General features: G+C 44.5%; 1 protein-coding gene and 1 non-coding gene across 4 annotated transcripts in view; one reads left to right on the forward strand and one right to left on the reverse strand.

Moving 5' to 3' along the window:
* The window catches only part of Arhgef28 (Rho guanine nucleotide exchange factor 28), a 361,317-nt gene that overhangs the window by 255,404 nt on the left and 91,152 nt on the right, over nt 1-14,761 (reverse strand). The gene's annotated exons all lie outside the window — the stretch shown is intronic.
* On the forward strand, nt 9,937-10,044 carry LOC123454895. Its single transcript, XR_006633550.1, has one exon. It is a non-coding gene; the product is annotated as a U6 spliceosomal RNA (small nuclear RNA).

Genomic DNA, 14,761 nt, shown 5'->3' on the forward strand with positions numbered 1-14,761 from the left:
AGCTTAGCAGTTAAGCACTTGCCTGTGAAGCCTAAGGACACCAGTTCGAGGCTCCATTCCCCAGGACCCACGTTAGCCAGATGCACAAGGGGGTGCACGCGTCTGGAGTTCTTTTGCAGTGGCTGGAAGCCCTGGCGCGCCCATTCTCTCTCTATCTGCCTCTTTCCTCCCTCTCTCTCTCTCTGTCACTCTCAAATAAATAAATAAAAATGAACAAAAAAAAAGTTAAAAAATGAAAATTAAAAAAAAGATTTGTTTTCCTTATTATTTCCAAAGCAATACAGCATTTATATTGTATTAGGGTTTGTAAGTAATCTAGAGAAGACTGAAATTATATGGAGATGCTAGGTTTGTGACACATACCTGTAATCCCAGCAGGGAGGTGAAGCCCATAAAAATCTCAAGTTCAAGACTAGCTCAGTCCAAAGAGTGAGTCCCAGGCCAGCCTGGGCTACATAGAGAGATCCTGTCTCAGGACCCAAGGTCCAGATGTGTAGCTCAGCAAAAGCCTAGCGCGGACAAAGCCATGGGCGCCATCTTCATTCAGCTCTGCAGTACACAGACATAACTTACATGTGGATACTGCGTTTTCCATGTCAGGGACTTGGACATGTAGAGATGGGGTGTCTGAGTGAGTTCTGGAACAATCCCTGCCAGAGGAACAACTATAACGACGCCGACATAAACACTACACAGACCTGTCATCGGAACACACACACCAATAATTCTCAGTTAATGCACGAATTTAGGAATCAAATTAATGGTTACGATTAACTTGGGAAATAAAGATGGTTGGTGCAGCACAGATTGTCAGTTAAAAAAAAAAAACCAGGGGCTGTAGACATGGCTTAGCAGTTAAGGCCCATGCCTTCGAAGCCTCAGGTCCCAGGTTCAATTCTCCAGGCCCCATGTAAGCTAGTGGCACATGCATCTGGAGTTCGTTTACAGTGGCTAAAAGCCCTGGCACGCCTATTCTCCCCCCCCTCCCCCTCCCACTGTAATAAATAAATAAAAATTAAATCTTTTTTAAAGAATCCAGTGAAAGTGGTACCATGAACACCGCTCTTCCTGCTAACCTGACAACCAGCTCCAGGGTGAGGGTGGCAGACATGGTGATGAAACAAAACCCGTTCAAAGCAGAAATCCAAAAGCTACACAGAACTCAACACTAAATCAGACCGCCGACAGGCTTGCCATGGCTCAGGGAACACTGTGGAAGAGAGTGGAAAAACTGCAAGAGCCATAGAGTGGAGGGTGGTGAATACCCTGAAACACAGTTTTGCCCCCATCCCAATGGGACTGATGAGGCCTTCATGACCCCCACAGTCAATCTCATAACCCCACAGAGGAGGGCCCCAGGGAAACAGAAACAGGAGAGAGGAAATAAAAAGACTATAATCTGTTTAAAAGAGAAATTAAATAAATAAAAAGAAAATCCCATCACCCCTCCCCATTACGTTTTAACTTTTTAGGGGTAAGTGAGTCATCAAATTCAGGTTGGTTTACAACCCACAGGAGCATAGGGTTTAAGCAGGTGGTACCATCGTGTTCTTGATCAAGAATTCTGAAAGCCTTCTGTTTCATTGGCACTTCACCTATTGGATGATGGCAGCAGATATTTAAAGTACATGACAAGGACCTCGGATTGCCATGCCACCTCTCAGTTTGGACGAGTGGTATTTCTTTGCAATGCCAGCATGTTTTCCTGAGATGCACGGAAATGACACTTAACATGAAATCTCATGTCCTAGGAGATAGCTGATTGGTGTTCCACGAATGGCTCCTATCAAGAACAGCTGAGGGCCCGAGCTATGATATTTAGACAAAACCCATGTCTACAATAAGAGAAGGCTTCAAAATATCATTAAAATGGTAATATTCGACCATAAAAGAAACCATGATTCGCTGGGCATGATGGCACATGTCTTTAATCCCAGCACTTGAGAGGCAGAAGTAGAAGGATCACAGTGAGTTCAAATCCACCCTGAGACTACATAGTGAATTCCAGGTCAGCCTAGAGACCCTACCTCAAAAAAAAAAAAAAAGCCGGGCGTGGTGGCGCACGCCTTTAATCCCAGCACTAGGGAGGCAGAGGTAGGAGGATCGCTGTGAGTTCAAGGCCACCCTGAGATGACGGAGTGAATTCCAGGTCAGCCTGGACTAGTGTGAGACCTTACCTCAAAAAAAAAAAAAAAAAAAACAGAGAAAGAAAAGAAAACATGATTCATGATGTAGACATCTGCCTTTGGGAGTCTGTTTTTGTTTTGTTCCTCTTTTGTTGGAAAGGCATCCAAACCTCCTTCCTATTTGAGGGGATCGCCCATTGTGAGTCCTGGTGGCAGGAGAGACCCAACCTCACAACACGGAAGTGGACGTTTCCTCTCCAGGTCCCTGGGCGTCATGTGAACTACACCAAGCTCCTTGTGTCTCCTCCCAGGCTGTGAATTTCAAGAATGACCCAAAGATCCAGAATCCTTAGAGACTGTTTACCAGAGCAGCAGACCCAGACCCACCGGGGCCAGACAGACCCCTGGTCTGTGTGTCTGAGCCTCCCGTTGTTTGAACCTTTGCTCTCTTTCATAGACTTTACTTTCTGCCTAAGTTGACGTTCTGTTGCTTGCAGCTTAGAATTGTTACTCACCTAAGGGCTGAAGTGGTTTTCATCTGAATGATGAGAAGGAGTAAGCCGCTTCCAGCGCCCACTTTGTATCAAGGATAATGACAAATTCCTTGTCAAAAAAATTGCATAGCCTGAAATCTCACTTTGTTTCTTTTCTTTTTAAAATTTTTTTACTTATTTCTTTCTTTAAAAGAGAGAGGGGGGCAGAGAGAGAGAGAGAATGGGCACACTAGGGCCTCTAGCCACCCCAAACTCCAGACCTTGTGCATCTGGCTTACATAGGTACTGGAGAATCGAACCTGGGGTCCTTTGGCTTTGCAGGCGAATGCCTTAACCACTAAGCCATCACTCCAGCCTACTTTATTTCTTTTCTATCTAAGCTAAATGTTTTGGAGTCTTGCTGCAACTTTACTTTCTCAAAATTAACAAGACATTCAGTCCAAATATTTACTCTATAAAATTAATACCTGCTGATGGAAGTCTAAACCAAGTTTCTCTCTGGGGCTGACTGGAAGGGGCCACAAAGGAGGCTTGGAAAGCTGGAAGAGTTCTGTATCTTAATCAGGGTAATGGTGGCTTGGGCATATAGGTGTGTAAATTTTGTTACGTGTGCGCTTATGAATTGTGTATGTGACTACATATAATTTTTCTATATGAATATACACACATATATGTATCTACACACGAAATCTCACATAAAGGACCATATAGTGCTATGGCCCAGAGGCTCTGTTGATGCCCACATGACGACATGAATGATCAAGCCCTCAACAATCAGATCTCACTTTTCTCCTTTTCTCAACAAGTGACTTTGATCACTGCCCTACCTAGCCCCAGAGATGATGATAATCAACGACGTGCTCACTGCTGATCCAGGTGCTCTGCAAGGCCAGCTAAGAACGCACACAGGCAGATAAATGACACACAGGAGGCCCAGACTGACCCAGATCTCCCAGCTCATCTCTCCTACTTACGGCCAAAGTCCAAGATGTGTGCAGTCTCTTCATTTCCCTGAAGGCAAACTAATGAATTAATGACTTCTGTTAAAAGATACCGATTGGGTTAGAGAGATGGCTCAGTGGTTAAGGCACTTGCCCGTAAAACCAAAGGACCCAGGTTCAATTCCCCAGTACCCACGGAGAGCAGATGCACAAAGTGGCGTATGTGTCTGAAGTTCGTTTGCAGTGGCTGGAGGACCTGCCACGCCCATTCTCTCAGTCTGTCTCCTCTCTCTCTCTCTCTCTCTCTCTCTCTCTGCTTGTAAATAAATAAAATAGAAAAAGATACCCATTACCATTTTACAATGTATGCTCTCTTCTTCCTCTCATCCCCTTCCTCCTCCACAAAACATGAACAAGTAAGAGAGGAAGGCATGCTTCAACCCAGAAGCTCCTTTTAGATAGAAGAAAATGGAAAATACTTAATTTGCCATGCAAATTTTCACAGCCATCCCCAAGTAATAAAAGTCTACCTTACAAGAAACACATAATCTGAAAGGTCAAACCTGGCTGACCCTCCCCCCCCACACACACACACAGTGACATGGTTCCCTCCCTCCAGACTTCTGAGGGACGAGTTTTGCAAACACTTCTACCAGAAACATCTATGTTCAAAACCGAGGTCGGCAGACCTGGAAAGATGTCAGTAGACCAATTTCTTCTTCTTGCGTTCGTTCATTCTCTACTACACTCTGTTCCCATGCAGCACACCCTCACTCCACACTCCTTCTGTTCCCAAGAGGCAAAGAAAACGACATCAGCTAAGAATGACCATTTAGCCCTGGATCTCCAGTACTAAGTCAGCAGCAAGAAAAAGGGGGAAGGAGCCAGGCGAGGTGGCTCGCCCTTTTAATCCCAGCATTAGGAGGCAGAAGTAGGAGGATCTCTGTGAGTTTGAGACCACCCTGAGACTACATAGTGAATTTCAGGTCAGCCTGGGCTTGAGTGAGCCCCCCCCCCCACTCAAAAAAAGAAAAGGAAGGGAGGGAAGGACAGAGGGAGAGAAGAAGGAAGGAAGGAAGGAAGGAAGGAAGGAAGGAAGGAAGGAGGGAGGGAGGGAGGGAGGGAGGGAGGGAGGGAGGGAGGGAGGGAGGGAGGGAGGGAGGGAGGAAGGAAGGAAGGAAGGAAGGAAGGAAGGAAGGAAGGAAGGAAGGAAGGAAGGAAGGAAGGAAATTGGGGAAGGGAAGGAAAGGGAAGGGGGTAAGCAGGGGAGAAAAGGCAGGAGAGGAAAATAATGATTTAAAATAATGGTGGAAAAAGCAAGCTAGAGATACCAAGAGATCCCAGGAGAAAGGCTTGATACATCTGAGGAGATGAGTTGCTGGAACTGACTTAGTGTACTTGGGCAATGAGACTGGTCTCTGGCAAATAGGTTTTCCACACACATTTTAAGAAAATCTTAAGGAGAAGATTGACAGATTTTTCAGTTAGGAAAGCAACTATATTAGCAAATATCTTCATAAAATACAGTCTCCATACAGTTATATTATTTCCCTAATATTGTTATAGTTTTCCCATCTGCAAATGAAAATAAAAGGAGATATAGTTATACTTGGGGACACTATAATAAATGGTAAGTAAAGACAACCTTCTTGGGCTGGAGAGATGGCTTAGCAGTTAAGATGTTTGCCTGCAAAGCCAAAGGACCCAAGGTTGATTCCCCAGGACCCACGTAAGTCAGATGCATAAGGTGGCGCATGCTTCTGGAATTCATTTACAGCGGCTGAAGGCCCTGGCGTACCCATTCTCTCTCTCTCTCTCTCTCTCTCATCTGCCTATTTCTTTCTCAAATAACTTTTTAAATTTTTTCATTAAACATTAAAAATAAAGAAAACCTTCTTAACCAATGTTCACTGTATTTCTAGTGAAATAATTATATCTAGTAGGTCAATATGCAAAGTGATAGTCTCTAATCTCAGAGCAGTTACTCTTTTTACACAATCAGTGAGCTATGAAAAGCCAGGCAGCTCATGACCTGAGTTGAGAGCCTGGGATACAAGTAATGGAAACACATCTGTTCCATTCGCAGCTTAATGAGAACTGTTATATTGTTCTGTGGGGAGAAACATGCTGCTATCTTCAAAGGAAAAGTCCTCCGAAACCTGTCCCACTTCCAGATGCTTAGCTTCTACTTCTTCTCACTAATTAGCCTGCATGCAGGGTTCTATGCAAATCGGGCCCAGGTTTGCTGGAACTTTCAGACCTTGCCCATTGGAGAAGCCAGACAACAGCTTTGGCAGCAAGATGGCGCTGGCACTGTCAGTACCAAGTGATTCATAGCAAAGGGGAAAAAAAAATATATCTCTTGTGCCAAGAGGTAGGGAAATATGAACAGAGGCCAAGAGAGCTCCGCTGTCTCCTAAGTTCAAAATCGGGGCTACCTGTGCCATTACACGATCATCACTCTGCCATCTCACATCTCACAAGCACAATGTCCCCTAGTCTATTTCTGGAGAATGTGTCTTCAAATGAAAATGGAACTGGACTAATACCAAAACCCCGACTGTGGTAGTTTGAGTGTTTGCCCTACACTAGACTCAGGGGTTTTATTAAAACTTGGATTTCCATCCACCTGGCTGGAAGAGGTGTCGCTGGGGGTGGATCCTGGGGTCCAGCCTTAAAGTGTGTTTGGGGGTGGATCTAGTTCCAGCATGGAGGTCCAGCGTTAATCTGAGCTCTGCCTGGGGGCCCTCCTCTGGTTGCCAGTTTGTGTATGATTGTGGTGCCACTGGCTGTTTGATGGTCTCTCTCTCTCTCTCTCTCACTCGCTCGCTCGCTCTCCTTAGATCTGTGAAAGGGAGCCAGCTTCTTCTGCCATTATGGAACTTCCCCTGGATCTGTACGCCTGAAATAAATCCTTTCCTCCCATAAACTGTGTCCAGTTTGGCAGTTTATCCCAGCAATATGGAGCTGACTACAATATCAACAAAAGCATGAAAAGGAAGAAAACTATAGACTAATATACCTATGAACAAGGACTCCAAATTCCTACACACACACACAAAAAAAAAACTGTCAAATTAAGCCCAGCAATACATACGAAGGGTAATATATTACAACCTGGGCGGGGAGGGGGGTCCTCAGGGATTTATTCTTCATCAACAATCAGGATGTAAAGTTAACCACAGAGGTAGAAGCAGGAAGATCGTCACAAGTTCAAGGTTAGCCTGATCTACATAGCAAGTTTCATACAGCCAGGAAAATAAATATACATGGAAAGAACCTGTCTCAAAAAAAGAAAAAAAAAAACTTGGGCTGGAGAGATGGCTTAGTGGTTGAGGCATTTGCCTGAAAAGCCAAAGGACATAGGTTCGATTCCCCAGGACCCATGTAAGCCAACTGCACAAGGTGGCATATGTGTCTGGAGTTCATTTTCAGTGGCTGGAGGCCCTGGCATGCCCATTCTCTCTCTCTCTCTCTCTCTCTCTCTTTCTCTCTCTGTCTCTGTCTCTCTCACTCTCTCTCTCTCTCTTTTTTTTTTGGTTTTTTGAGATAGGGTCTCACTCTAGCCCAGGCTGACCTGGAATTCACTATGGAGTCTCAGGGTGGCCTTGAACTCACGGCAATCCTCCTACCTCTGCCTCCCGAGTGCTGGGATTAAAAGCATGCGCCACCACCCCCGGCTTCCCTGTCTCTTTCTAAAAAAAAAAATTAAAGTAGTTAATTGTACTCCTGTACGCAATTACCTGGAATGTGAAAATTTAAAAACAATGCCACTCATAATAACATCAAAATTGAGAAAACAGACAGTAGGAAGGCTTGAGAGGGGGGTATATGCTTAGCATACTTGTATGAAAATGTTTTTATATAACATAGTGCCATATACAATGAATATACTTTTTTTAAATTCTGAAATATTTATATGTAAATCTAATGATATATGTATAATATCTATATGCCAAAAACTATAAAACACTGGACGAAATAAATAAGGCCTAATTTGGTGGCTCCCCGGTCTAGGGATATGATTGCCATGTAGGATGTGTGAAGAAATAAGACCTAAGCAAACGGGGAGATGAGCTATGTGCACAAGTTAGCAGACACGTTTCATTGGGATAACAGTTGCCACCAAATGCTTCACAGATATGAAAAGTTCAGGAAGCTTTATCAGAGACACCAGGAAGTTGATTATACAATGCCTATCATAAGGCAAATAGAGGCATAGTGTGGTGGCTCACACCTTTAATCCAGGTACTCCGGAGGCCCAGGTAGGAGAATCATTGTGAACTCAAGGCCAGCCTGGACTTCCAAATGACCTCCGAGTCAGCCACCTATGCTAGAACAAAACCTTGCCTCAAAGGGGGAGAGAGAAAGATGACCAAAATAAGTATGAAAAGGAAGAATAAATCTAGACAACTCACACTTTGCAATTTCAAGAATACAAAGCCCCAGGGACCAACCTAGTGTAATATTGGTGAAATGATATACTCATGAAGAATAGCATAAATATGGTCAGTGCTGTTTTTATTTTGTTTTCTCAAAGTAACAAAGGCAATTCCATAAGGAAAGAATGACATTTTCACCAAATAGTGCTGGAGGAACTGAGCATGTAAATTCAAGAAGATGGTTAACACATGCCTCACGTATATACAAAATTCAAAGTTCACCTCCACAGCATCACAGATTTAAATGTAAGTGTGGGGAATGAAGAGATGCCTTAGCGGTTAAGGTGCTTGCCTGTGAAGCTTAAAGACAGAAGGAGGCTCGATTCCCCAGATCCTATGTAAGCCAGATAGATGCACATGGTGATGCATGTGTCTAGAGTTCATTTGCAGTGGCTAGAGGCTCTGGTGTGCCCATTCTCTTTCCCTCTCTCTCCTTCTCTCACTCTCTCATAAATAAATAAGTTTATAATATATTAAATATAAGTGTGTAAGACTGCATGATTTTTTAGAAGAAAACAAAGCAAAAACCTACATGACTTTGTTTTTAGCATAGAGTTGTTTTTTCTTAAATAGTTTATTTTTATTTTATTTAATAAAGACAGAGAGCAAGGGAGAGAGAATGGGCACACCAGGGCCTCTAGCCACTGCAAACGAACAAACTCCAGATGCATACGCCACCATGTGCATCTGGGGCTTACGTGAGATTGAACTTGGGTTGTTTGGCTTCTCAGGCAAGTGCCTTAACCACTGAGCCATCTCTCCAGCCCAGACATAGAGTTTTTATAGAGAGCACCATACACGTAACCTATAAAAGGAAAACTCAGTAAACAAGATTCATTTCACAAAAATCAAGAGTTTTTGCACTGTGAGAAACATAGTGAAGGGACTAAAAATAAGTCACAACCTGAGAGAAAAATACTTGTAATGCACACATCTGAAAAGGAAGCTTTATCTAGAATATATAAGAACTCTACAAATCAATAAGAAAACAAACAACCCCATATACAATGGGGACAAGGGAGCTTCTCCACAGACGCCTCACCACAGAAAATACATAAGTGGCAAATAAGAAAAGAACGTTGGTACTACTAATAAAGAAAGCACAAATCGGGCTGGAGAGATGGCTTAGTGGTTAAGCGCTTGCCTGTGAAGCCTAAGGACCCCGGTTTGAGGCTCAGTTCCCCAGGTCCCACGTTAGCCAGATGCACAAGGGGGCACACGCATCTGGAGTTCGTTTGCAGAGGCTGGAAGCCCTGGCGCGCCCATTCTCTCTCTCTCCCTCTATCTGTCTTTCTCTCTGTCTGTCACTCTCAAATAAATAAATAAATAAAAATTTTAAAAATCAGACTTTCAAAAAATTGCATTAAAAAAAAAAAAAGAAAGAAAGCACAAATCAAAACCACAATGAGCCTGTAGTCCAGCTACTTGGAAGGCTGAGGCACTAGGATAACTTGAACCCCGGAGTTCAAGACCAGCCTAGGCAATACAGCAAGTCCTCCATTTCAAAAATAAACGAGGCAGGCATGGTGATGCACGCCTTTAATCCCAGCACTCGGGAGGCAGAGGTAGGGGGATCACCATGAGTTCGAGGCCACCCTGAGACTACATAGTGAATTCCAGGTCAGCCTGGACCAGATTGAGACCCTACCTCAAAAAATAATTAAATAAATAAATGAAAGTGCTCACTTGAGGGCTGGAGAGATGGCTTAGTGGTTAAGCGCTTGCCTGTGAAGCCTAAGGACCCTGGTTCAAGGCTCGATTCCCCAGGACCCACGTTAGCCAGATGCACAAGGGGGCGCACGCGTCTGGAGTTTATTTGCAGTGACTGGAAGCCCTGGCGCGCCCATTCTCTCTCTCTCTCCCTATCTGCTTCTTTCTCTGTCCCTCTCAAAAATAAATAAATAAAAATGAACAAAAAAACCATTTTTTTAAAGTGCTCACTTTAGCAGCTCATATACTAAAATTGCAACGATACAGAGAAGATGAGCGCGGCCCCCTGCGCAAGGGTGACACACAAATTCGTGAAGCGTTGCATATTTTTGAAATGTTGGCATTCATAGTAATTATGGATGTAATTCTGCGTATCTTACTGTGACTCTAAAAACGGTAGTGTTGGTGTCATAGAAATGTCTATTATTTCCAAAGTCATCTCATTAAAGATGAGAACTTTAAAAAAAAATCAACAAAAATTATATGATGAAACCTACTACACACCTATTAGGGTAACTAAATAAGCAGGGAGCCCTGCCATGCCCTGGTGAAATCATAAACCAGCGGAGCAGCGCCCATGGTACTAGAGAAGATACCCAGCAACACAGCCGCTTGGGCGGACAGTTTCACAATGTTTTACAAACTTAGCATAGCTCACCATACGACTCTGCAATATCTCTCAGTATTCCATCCAGCTGGGCTCAACACCTATGCGCACATAAAGATTTATATTTAGAGCAACTTTATAATCACCACATCCTGGGTCTTCACCCCACAAGTGGATAAGCTGTAGCAGAGCCATGCAAGGGAACATTACTTGGCAACACCAGGCAAAGACTACTGACACAAACAGATGACGGAGTCTCTACTGCATTTTAATTAATGTCAGAAGCTACACTCCACAAGGTGACATCTTGTATGAAATGCATTGAAAGAAACTCACAGGACGGGCTGGAGAGATGGCTTAGCGGTTAAGCGCTTGCCTGTGAAGCCTAAGGACCCCGGTTCGAGGCTCGGTTCCCAAGGTCCCACGTTAGCCAGATGCACAGGGGGGCGCACGCGTCTGGAGTTCGTTGGCAGAGGCTGGAAGCCCTGGCGCGCCCATTCTCTCTCTCTCCCTCTATCTGTCTTTCTCTCTGTGTCTGTCGCTCTCAAATAAATAAATAAATAATTTTTTAAAAAATTTAAAAAAAAAAAGAAACCCACAGGAAGGAGAATCAGAACAGCACTGGTTCGGGATTTGGATGCGAGAGGAGTATCTGACTGCAAGAGACCAACACAAGAAAATTAGGGGCTGATGGAATTGTTTGGTACCATTCTGTTGTGAGTACAAGCTTACTTTTTATTTTTTAGGGGTTTTTTTGTTGTTTTTATTTATTTGTTTATTTATTTATTTATTTGAGAGCGACAGAGAGAGAGAATGGGCTCACCAGGGCCTCCAGCCACTGCAAACGAACTCCAGACGCATGCGCCCCCTTGTGCATCTGGCTAACGTGGGTCCTGGGGAATGGAGCCTTGAACCAGGGTCCTTAGGTTTCACAGGCAAGCACTTAACCGCTAAGCCATCTCTCCAGCCCCAAGCTTACTTTTTTAAATATAAAATATTCCATTTATTTGTTTATTTGAGAGAAAGAGAGGGAGAGAGATAGAGAGGAAGAGGCAGAGAGAGAGAGAGAATTGGCATGCCAGAGCTGCCAGCCACTACAAACAAACTCCAGACACATGTGCCACCTTGTGCATCTGGCTTATATGGGCACTGGGGAATTGAAACTGGGTCCTTAGGCTTCCCAAGCAAGCATCTTAAGTGCTAAGCCATCTCTCCAACCCCCAAGATTACTTTTGGAAAATCCCACAGAACTCTACAACACAAGAAATCAATTTTAGTGTAAGTAAAAAAAAAAAATTAAATCAACTAGGACCATGTGGGAACCCAGGGAGATACAGACTGTAGCTTGACGCTGACTGTATTACACACATTATGTCACAACCATTCTGAAAGGGACACCGGAGAAGGGAGCTAGCCTGAGTCACTTTATTTTGACTGTAAGGCTTAACTGCTCTGACTATAAGCACAAGAGGCTAAACACAAACTCTGTACTCTAGCGGGCCAATCCACACCTTCACAGTGGTCCAGGTTAGTAATGTTATAAAACTCCGTAACAAGTACACTGCTTAAAAACTGTGTAAGCATACTGTAGGCAAAGAGAACCAAGTTTCTCACTGTCAAAAAGTAAATACTAGATGGACTTTGTGGTGCTGGACTGGAGTCAAGAAATCAGTCACTGGGGATATCCAGGTCAGCCTGGGCTAGAGTGAGACCCTACCTCAAAAAAAAAAAATAGAAATCAGCCACTGAGCTGGAGACACAGCTCAGCGGTTAAGGTGCTTGCCTGCAAAGCCAAAGGACCCAGATTCAATTTCCCAGGACTCACGCAAGCCAGATATACAAGGCGACAATGTGTCTGGTGTTTGTTTGCAGCAGCTAAAGGCCCTGGTATGTCCATTCTCATTCTCTTTCTCCTTCTTTCTCTTTCTCTTAAATAAGCAAATAAAAATAAAATATTTTAAAAATTGGTCACAACCTCTGTTTTCAGAGATAAACTTCCTTTCCATTCTAGGAAAAAATTCTAGTTTGTTATCGTTCGTATTTTTTAAAATAGTTTTTGTTTATATGAGAGAGAGCAGATGAGCACATGGGGGCCTCTCACAGCTGCAAACAAACTCCAGACACATGTGCCACTTTGTGCATCTGGCTTTACGTGGGTACTGGGGAATTGAACCTGGGCCAGCAGGCTTTGTAAGCAAGTACCTTTAATCGCTGAGCCATCTCCACAGCCCTACTGTTGATATTTCAACGAAGGTAGAATTAATGAGTTACTTTGGTTAGCAGAAAGTCGTCCTTCAAAGACAATAAAAACATTTACACATTAAACTTTACAAGACCAGACATGGTGGTATTCACTTGTAGTTTCAGTGATTCAGGAGACTGAGACAGAAAGCTGACTTGATTATTGGGGTTCTAAGCCAGCCTGGTCAACATATCAAGACCCCATGTCATTAAAACAAAAAAAAGGGTGGAGGGATGAAGAGATGGCTCAGCAGTTAAAGGCGCTTGTTTGCCAAGCCTACCAGCCTGGGCTCACTTCCCTAGCACCCATATAAGGCCAGAGGAAAGACGGTGCAGAGACACCTCAGCTTGTCCTCTCAGCTCCACATGTGCGTGGTAGCACATACACCATCCACACGCATGCAAACATGCAAATACACGTGCAAATATACACATACACCATAAATGGAATTTTTAAAACTGTTTTTTGTTTACTTATTTGAAAGAGAGAATGGGGGCACCAGAGTCTCTAGCCACTGCAAACGAACTCCGGACGCATGTGCTACCATGTGCATCTGGCTTACGTGGGACCTGGAGAATTGAACCGGGGTCCTTAGACTTCACAGGCAAGTGCCTTAACCACTAAGCCATCTCTCTAGCCCCCCCCCCCCCCAAAAAAATCTTAAAATAAAAATTTAACAGAAATATATGAGTATGCTTTTGTATACTAATTAGGGATAATTACACTGAATGGAACATATGGTGCTATTCAAGAATATGAATGAGCGATAACGTTTACATACGCATATGGGAATTCCCCCACTTTCTGCTCAGATCCAGCTCTAACTGATCCTTTGTAGGTTTGCTGTCTGGAACTCCCCAGCCAGCGCACCGGCCAGCCTCCTCCTACCCCAGCACTGACGAGGAATTCCTCTTCCTGGGCAGAGGCAGAACTAACATTCCCACCACCAAAGCTGGGGTGGCCAGCCCACAGATACCAGCTTATCACCAGCCGCTGCTTCCTTGCACGTATGTACACACCAGCCTCAACCATAAAGCAAAAGCACCCTCCAGATAGCTCAGGCTTAACGTGCCTCCCCGCTCTGATCACGGACAGCTTCCAAGATGAGATCGACCAGGAAGAGCCAGACCCAAGAGGTGTACTACCTGTGAGATCCAGCTGTGGGCAGGTGCTCGTGTGCAGTGAAGCGCCGGACGCCGTCCCATGAGAGAGAAGGACGGCCACGCATTTCCAGGAGATCCCGATCCACAGAGAGGTCTGACTCATGGAGCCAAGGGTTTCAAGTGCCCGGGCCAGGAGCCTCATTCCAGTGAGCAATCCCGGGTGTGCAGACTAGGGACTGGGCTGTGGACTCCGGGACAGGCTTCCCTTCGTAGTTCTCATGGATGAATAGCCCCACTGACTCATCAGCCCTGCGAGTCAATCACACTCCACTTGCGAGCATTTCTGCTGATGGCGAGGAGGAGCAGCAAGGAGGAGAGAAGAAAGACCTAGCAAGGAAGCTGTGTGTCCTGGTGGCACCTTGATTTTCTCTGGCCACCGCACACACGTGCATACTTATGCATCTATGCACACATGTGTATCCACACACACGAACATACACATATGTAAGAGACTCAAAAAAAAAAAATAGTGGCAATGCCCAGTGTTCACAAGGATGCAGAGAAGTTGACTCTCTAGTACAGACATAGCCGGCAGGAATTAAAAATGGCATGATCAGGCTGGAGGGATGGCTTAGTGGTTAAGGCTTTTGCCTGTAAAGCCAAAGGATCCCGGTTCGACTCTCAAGGACCCCTGTAAGCCAGATGCACAAAGGAGCTCGTGTGTCTGGAGTTTGTTTGAAGTGGCTGGAGGCCCCTGGTGCGCCCATTCTCTCCCTCTCTCTCTCTCAAATAAATAAATAAATAAACTTTTTTTTTTAATTTTTTTTTTATTTGAGAGCGACAGACACAGAGAGAAAGACAGGTAGAGGGAGAGAGAGAGAATGGGCCCTCCAGGGCTTCCAGCCTCTGCAAACGAACTCCAGACGCGTGCGCCCCCTTGTGCATCTGGCTAACGTGGGACCTGGGGAACCGAGCCTCGAACCGGGGTCCTTAGGCTTCACAGGCAAGCGCTTAACCGCTACGCCATTTCTCCAGCCCAAATAAACTTTTTTTAAATGGCATGATCATTCTGAAAAATAATTTGTGCCTTGAGCTC

This window comes from Jaculus jaculus, chromosome 14 (genome assembly GCF_020740685.1).
Source record: "Jaculus jaculus isolate mJacJac1 chromosome 14, mJacJac1.mat.Y.cur, whole genome shotgun sequence".
Taxonomy (NCBI): domain Eukaryota; kingdom Metazoa; phylum Chordata; class Mammalia; order Rodentia; family Dipodidae; genus Jaculus; species Jaculus jaculus.